This window comes from Triticum aestivum, chromosome 4D (genome assembly GCF_018294505.1).
Source record: "Triticum aestivum cultivar Chinese Spring chromosome 4D, IWGSC CS RefSeq v2.1, whole genome shotgun sequence".
In the NCBI taxonomy this organism is placed as follows: Eukaryota; Viridiplantae; Streptophyta; class Magnoliopsida; order Poales; family Poaceae; genus Triticum; species Triticum aestivum.
Window position 1 is genome coordinate 41,993,535 of NC_057805.1, and position 7,843 is coordinate 42,001,377.

At 49.4% G+C, this 7,843-nt stretch overlaps 1 pseudogene; it reads left to right on the plus strand.

Annotated features, from left to right (window-relative positions):
- The first annotated feature begins 1,323 nt into the window (after positions 1–1,323).
- On the plus strand, positions 1,324–1,811 carry LOC123099960 (ethylene-responsive transcription factor 2-like; annotated as a pseudogene).
- The last annotated feature ends 6,032 nt before the right edge of the window (positions 1,812–7,843 follow it).

Here is a 7,843-nt window from a genome sequence, read left to right on the forward strand (position 1 = left end):
AACTTTAGGAAGTTTGACTTCGGTCAAACCTAATATGCAGAGTTTACTACTACTACTCGCTAGTTGCTTAGCCGAATCACTCAACACGCCACACGGGGAGTCCAGTGTCACAAAATTTTGAGGTCGGCGGGAAAATCTCCCGCGACCCTGATTCGAGCAGTGGGAAGTTACCATCATAGCCTTCGGAACAGGCCTACGGATGACGCTTGGTAGGGGGCTGTTTTCGTAACTTCAGGTTCACCCTACCCAGCCAACCCCACCCCGGCACCCAGAGTAGTACACCTGAATACTCCCCATTTTCTATCCCCACCGCAAAATAGACTTCTCCACGGCACCGCAGCCTTCGTGCTCCTCCCCTTTACATCGGCGCACTCGTCCACCGCAGCGCATCTGCCTCATCGACGACCTCGTACGCCGCACTGGAGCCGGTCCACCGTCGTCGTCGTACACGGAGCCTCTTCCCCCGGCATCGTCTTCCACGGTCTCGGATCTGCTTCCCGGAAGCCGACGCCAAGCGCAGAAGTACCACCGTCGTGGACAATGAACTGACTCCCGTTGCCGACCATGACTCACAGAGGCCGCCGCGACCATCGTTCTCCTCCTCGATTGGTAATGTGTGTATTGAATCACTTAGCAGTACATGTGCAGTTCCAATTTTGTTCATACCTACCCTTCAAATTTCCTGGGTGCTATTGTTCCCGTAAAAGTAATTGGTTATAGCCTCCATTGTCCAACAGAATATCAGCTTGTAATTGTGCGTCGCTCCTGTATCGCGCTGTGCTTGGGTAGGTTTTTCATCTGCAACCAGTAGTGTGGCAAATGATGGAAAGGTTTTTAGAACTAGCAAGATGCCCATGCGTTGCACGCATCAAGATGCATTTGTATGAGTAGTTTATCTTGTGGGAGAAAAGGATGAACGAGGGAAGGCCTTATTTGCAAATCTGGAGAGGGGTATGGGTATCTTTTTGCAAAATTCCCATTTGTTTCCTTCCTATCTGTCAGATATAAATCGGACGGCCTATATTGCAAGAAAAAAAGTATAGAGAAAAAAAGTAGACAGTAAAGGAAGTAGAGATAAATATAAATATAAAATATAAAATAAATATAACAGTAGAGAAGAGAGTAGAGATAGCAGAGACGTCGGGAAAGGATCACGCGAGCGCGGGAAAAAGCGGCCGGGCGTGCGCTAGTTTTGGCGCGCGGCGTCCGGCGCGCTTTATAAAATCCAACGCCCTCCCACCGCTCTGTGCCTTGCCACCGCTCTCTCCCCGCTCTGTGCCTCGCCACCGCTCTCTCCCCGCTCTTTTTCGCCTCGCCGCCACCATGCCGCCGCGTCGCCGGGAAACTTGGGGATACCGCGGCGTCCGCGCGCGCCCCTCCGGCGGCTTCTCCGCCGAGATCCGGTTCCGCGGGATGCGCCTCGGCCTCGGCAATTTCGACACCGCCAACAAGGCCGCCCGCGTGTACGACGCGGCGGTGTGGCGCCTCCGGGGGCCTCATAGAACATTGAACTTCCCCAACGTGCCGACGCGGGAGCGGGCGAGGAGCTCGCGCCTCTGCCGCGGCTTAGCACCGACGAGGATCGTCGCGACAACCGGAGGCGGGAGCCCCGTCTCGGCATCGCCGAGATGGACGAGGAAGCCATGGCGCTGTGGTGCCAACACTTCCCGCAGGACATCATCAAAGAGCGCGAGTTCTACGCGCAAAGGAGGGCGGAGAGGGATAAGAGGAGGGCGGAGCGAGCCGCCTATCGCGAGGACAAGCGTAGGTGAAAAGCGGACGCTCAATTCAACATGAGGCTAGGAGCAGCGTCGCCCTGGGAATCCGACGACGATCGGTATCTTCACGCCTACAGTCAGACGTCGGAGGAGGACATCACCGAGGAGGAGTCGGACGACGAGGAGTAGTTGAATTATCTTTTTTTATCTATCTATGCTGAGAACTATCCTCTACTCTCTAGTATCTACTTCTCGATCTCAGCACTGTAAACGCTTTTTTAAAGCGCCGCGCGTTGCGATTCTGTTGGAGATGCTCTAACATGGCAGACGAGTGCTTTAATGTTGCCCACAAGATGCGCGAGTATTACTAGTAGTATATTTTTCTTGCCATGTTGAGATTTTAAAACCACGAGTGCGAACATGCAGAGGAGCAATGAAGACCAAACACGGGATATTCGGGACATCTTCAAGGAGCGTGGCAAGTTAAAGAGGAGCTGCACCGAACCTGTAAAACGAGCTTTGGTAAGTAACACCCTTTCAATTACTTTCGTGTAGCCTCGTGTTCTTCGATGTGTATATGTTGTAGTTTCTGTTTCTCTTAAGCGTGGTGTTCTTCGATGTGTAATAAGAAGAGTCTTAATCGTCCTAATGCTTTCGTTTTTAGCTTGATGTAGGAAGTGGGTGTTCTCACCTTGTAGTCTGTTTTTATATTTTTTTCCTTTTGAATTCACTTCTCCGAGTTCTGTTTATCTGGCTTCTACTAAATGGATCTAGGTTGCTCTGAGTATTGATCTAAAAAAGAAGTAACTTCATGTCAGGATGCAGTTCCTGCGAGGAGGGAAGTATGGTCAACCTCGAGATCATGTTTCCAAAATGAGGCTGGATTACACACAAGGTGCCAGTTCCCTAATGATGCTGGATTAGACACAAGGTGCAAATTCCCAGATGATGCTGGATTACACACAAGCCAGGTGGAGTCGTCAGCTGTTCGTGTCCTCGTGGCATTAGTAAAGGCTGAAAGAAAGCGTGCAGCAGCCCTTGAGAATGTAGCTGAGTTCCTGAAGAAGCGAAAAGAGCAATCAGATGCTCTCTTCACCCAAGCCAAAGAAGAGATGGAAGAAGCCAGAAATAAGCTAGCAGAGGCAGAGCAGGCTAGGCGTCTCCTGCTATCTAAAACTGTTGTCAATACAAAATTTCCTTCATAATAGCTAGGTTCAAATGTTTATCCAGTCAGCATGCCTGTTGTGATGTCCGTGCATCTACTGATGTGGCACAAAATGTTTTTTTCGGGTCATGTAATAACAGCAATTACTTTCCAAACAATAACAGACGAAGCATTGGACATGGTATAGTTCACGCGCAAGCCCGACATTCCAAGTTCAACTTCCACATCAAACTCATGTTCACAGATATCTGCACATTCATACATAATGTCCACAACCATGATTCACTTCAAAGCCAAAAAAATGTGAGGAGAGTTATAAATAAAGAAAATCCTCTACTAGTTCCTGCTACCAGTGCGAGCACAACAAGTCAAGACCATGCGTAAATTAATTATATTTTAGTCATTTTTTGTGTTCTAAAATGCCTGCCGGCTCGCGGAAGGACGTGTTGCCGGCACACGCGCGGATTCAATGAAGGCAGGCGGGGCAGTCTTAAGCTGGTTGCACGCGGCGAGGAGGCGTGCTCAGCCGGGCCTGCAGCGAGTGCGGCCCTCTTGGCCGGCGCGCCGGTTCAATGCCTGCGCTATGAGAGGTCGCGTCCGTGTCAGAGCAATCACTCCCTCCAGTCCTTTTTTGTTTGGGTATAACAAAATCTCGTTTTCCATTCACATTTTACAAGTAAAATTCATGGACAAACTTTGACCCAAAGTACGATGGGGACTAGTAAACCAGAATGGAGGTAGTAGTTTTTTTTAATCAAAGAAGGGTTTCCCCTTCCGATTTTCATTACTGAAAACCAGCATCTAAATCTAAACCATAGTATTTGCCCTAGAACTACCAGGTTCAACATCTCGCAACATAAACCCATACAACCTCCATCGCAAAAAAACATACACCCATACGCCAAGGAGGTACGTAGTACTATGAATTCCATTTTCGCTCCATACCAATCGTTCTAAAAACTACTTACTACTTATAACGCGCCATTGAAAATCGGAACTCTTAACCCCGCTAAAAAACGATATTTTAAACGTGGCTACTCGATCTGTGGCAACTGGCGAGCCACCGCGCTCCAAGTCGTTCACCTGTGGTCCCGACCATCAACTCCTACGGATCAAATTATCACGCGAGCTGACTATTCCTACAAAGGTGCTCCACCACGTACCCGGTACCCGCGAATGCAGCAATCGTGCACCTAGGGTTTTAGGGTTTATTTGTTAACGTCGCCTTTACGTAACACTCATGTGTGCGAGACAGCGAGAGGCCGACTGCGTGCGTGCGCCTCTTCTCTTCGTATATGTACTCCACCGTTTGTCTGGTGTCCAAAAAATTATAATAACTACTAGCAATGTGCCAATGCGTTGCCACACGATCAAAGTAGATTAATACATATTCACCGATTTGATAGAAAAAAAGTCTAGTTTTGAAATACGTATATCACTAAAAATATGTTATGTTTCACTCAAAATATATTCCTTTGGCGGTTTTGATGAGATAAGGGAGGAATGTTGTTGGTTTCAAGATTCGAGAAGTGGTATATGTCTAATTTCTACTCTTACTAGCAAGATGCCCGTGCGTTGCACGGAACATCAAGATCTTGTGGGAGAAAAGGATGAACGAGGGAAGGCCTTATCTGCAAATGTGGTGAAGAGTGCGGGTAAATTGCCATATTTTCCTTCCTATCCGTCAGATATAAATCGGACGACCTACATTGCAGGATGGCAGGCCCACCATCATCACCAACTCTATTTTTTACCCCTACTCTTATAAAAGGCATTTTCGGTGATGATAGTGTGCCTGCCATCCTACAATATAGGCTGTCCGATCTATATCTGACGGATAGGAAGGAAACTATGGCAAATTTGCAAAAAGATACCCACACCCCTCTCCAGATTTGCAAATAACGTTCATCCTTTTCCCCCACAAGATAAACTACTCATACAAATGCATCTTGATGTTCCGTGCAATGCATGGGCATCTTGCTAGTTGTTGCAAAAAGCCCATGTGTGTGTGAGAGAGAGGGAGAGTGGAGGAGGACGGAGTGCATGTGTGACAAAGACACAAGGAGTGTGTGTGCGATAGGTATCAGCTTAAAATGAGGCGATAGTGTGTGTGTGCATGATCGAGAGGGCGTGTCTCAAGAAGGGAAGAAAAATCTACATAGATACAAGGAGCGGGAGAGAGACATGTATGCGTTGGTGGAAGCACGAGTGTGCGTTAGTCGATAAATGTTTGTGAGAGAAATACGAGTCGGGGTGCGAAAGCGAGAGTTTTGTGTGTGTGAGAGAGAGACGATAGTCGGGAAGGGGCGTGGAAGTAGGAGTTGTGTGTGTGTGTCTGTGAGAGAGAGAGGAGACGGTAGTCGGGGTTGTCTGATCGGTAAACAAATGAATAAAGTCAGTCTGGGATGGAGACGAAAAGGAGACCGCAACAAATGTTGTGTCTACAGGAGAGAGAGAGAGAGTAATTTTAGTGGTATGAGTCATATGTAGAGACATATAGGGTGTGTGAGAGAATCCCATAGAGAGAAAGACAAAGTGAAAGACGAGTGGAAACTGTGTGTGTGGCGGTGAAAAAGAAAGCTTAGGTACCGAGTTATACCAGAGAACAGTAGAGACATGAGAGATAATGAAAACCGTGTAATGTATAATGATAGGGAGAGTGTGACACTTCTCAAGGGAGACGTCGAGAGACCATGTTTGCGAGGATAGGAGAAACATGAAGTGAGCGTGCGGGTGAGCTGGAGAAAAGAGAGTGATAGCTACCTGAAGGAGCATGCATGCGAGAGAGATGAGCGTGAAAGGAGTGAACAAAAAAGGGATTCAAATATTTGAATTCGAGATGATGATACATGTAATCCATACTCGAACCAAAATTGATCTATCAAACATGCATACTCATATGAATTCACGCACATCTATGTTATTTAATTTGTAGATATTACTGATCCATACATTTTAGTAGAACATAATTTGGTTAAATTTTTTCGAATTCAACCTTAAGATTTCGAGATCGTTGTATTTGTAAATCATATTATACATATAAAGGAGCAGAATTCTTTGTTGTGCTTTTGAAAGTATATATAAAAAATGATGTATATAGAATGTAATTCCAATTGAAAATGGATTCCGCCCGAAAAAAATAGAATACAAACGGGATTCGAATTGAGTTGGCACGGTAAACATGAACTCTGCAAAAATTTGAACGAAGCGGGGAAAGTCGCAGTAACCGCCCGAAACCAAAATCTGCGAGATGGAAATCACTACTGCCTATCCCTGCCATGCAAAGCCTATCTGCTGGATTTCTATAGGTTTCGATAGGGGTAGGTTTGTAATTTCACCCAAACGTGACGTAACCGCCTCTCACCCGGATTCATACACGGTGGGCGCCAAAACACAGTGTGTCCTCGGCCGAAATCGACTCCCTCCCCGATTCATATTCATACACGGTGGGTGCCAAAAACAAACTCTCGTCGGCAAATATTCGGTGTATGCGAGATTACCGTCCTATCCCCAACCGACTAATGTTGTTGTGATGTAGTAGAAATTTGAAACGGGGGCTAAGTTTGTAAATTTCCTCACATTTGAGACAAGCGCGCCCTGAATACATGGTTCCCCCCTTCCTCTCTACCTCCCTTTTCCCCATTCGTACTCCGTGGGCGCCAAAACACCCTCTCCACCCCACCCTCCTCCGTCTGCCGCCGTCCGCCACCCCATCCACCCGCCCGTCCTCCTCCACCATGCGGAAGCTGATACCCCGACACCAACCGTCCATTACAAAGATCGACCTCTCTCATCCAGGCTTCAAGACCGGGATCCTTGCAAGCCCGATCCTCTACGCTTCATCCCCCGCCGTCCTCACCTTGTCCTGGCGCCGCCTCCTTACGACCGTCTCGTCCCACCGCTTGTAACACCCCGGATGTAACTTTCCATATTTGTAACTCCAACTCTTGCCATTTTCGGCTATGTGTTATGATATTCCCTCCGTGGTTGGGTTTTGTTTTTCGTTTTGCATTTTGTTCATGTCATGCATCTCATATCATGTCATCATGTGCATCTCATTTGCATACGTGTTCGTCTCATGCATCCGAGCATTTTCCCCGTTGTCCGTTTTGCAATCCGGCACTCCCACCTCCTCCGCGCACCCCTCTTGTTTCTTTTCGTGAGCGGGTGTTGAACGTTCTCGGAATGGACCGAGTCTTGCCAAGTGGCCTTGGTATACCACCGGTAGACCACCTGTAAGGTTTCGTTGCCATTTGGAGGTCGTTGATGCTCCACGGTTAACCGGTACGCAAAGTCCTTTGTGTGTTTGCAAAAAAAAACCCCCTTCAAACAAGCCATTAACCCAGCAAACTCACTCCATGCTCTCGTCGTTCATCACATCGTGTGGAAAACCGCACTCCATTTGGAGCCTCCTAAGCTCCCTCTACCTATAAATATGTGTTCCCCCTCCGATATTCCGGATCCCCGAAACCCTAGCCCGCTCCTCTGCGCGCCGCGACGTTCCGCCCGGGCTGGACACAACTGCGCGCCGCCCCCGCCCACTCACGGCGCGCCACATGCGGCCCGTACGGCGCGCCGCCGCCGGCCCGCGAAGCCCCGCTGGAGGCCCCCTGACCCGTCTCCTCGCCCGCGCCGCCCGCCTCCTCCCACGCCACGCGTCGCGCCCCCTCCGCCGCCTTGCCGGCGCCCCGCTCCTCGCCGACCCCGCCGCCCGTCCTCCCGCGCGACCCCGGCCTCGTCGCCGCCTCCTCCGTCTTCCCCGACCCCGGCGCCTCCTCCTCCTCTCCGCCCGAGCCGCCGTCTCCGCCGAGCTCCGGCCGCCCCGCCCTCCAACTCCGGCCGCCGTGCGCCCCGAGCTCCGGGGAGCCCGAGCCGGCCCGAGCCAGATCCGATCTGGAACCCCAGGGTTTGACTCTCTCCCTCCTCGATTTTCTGCTGTCCTAATATTTTGCATTTTGTG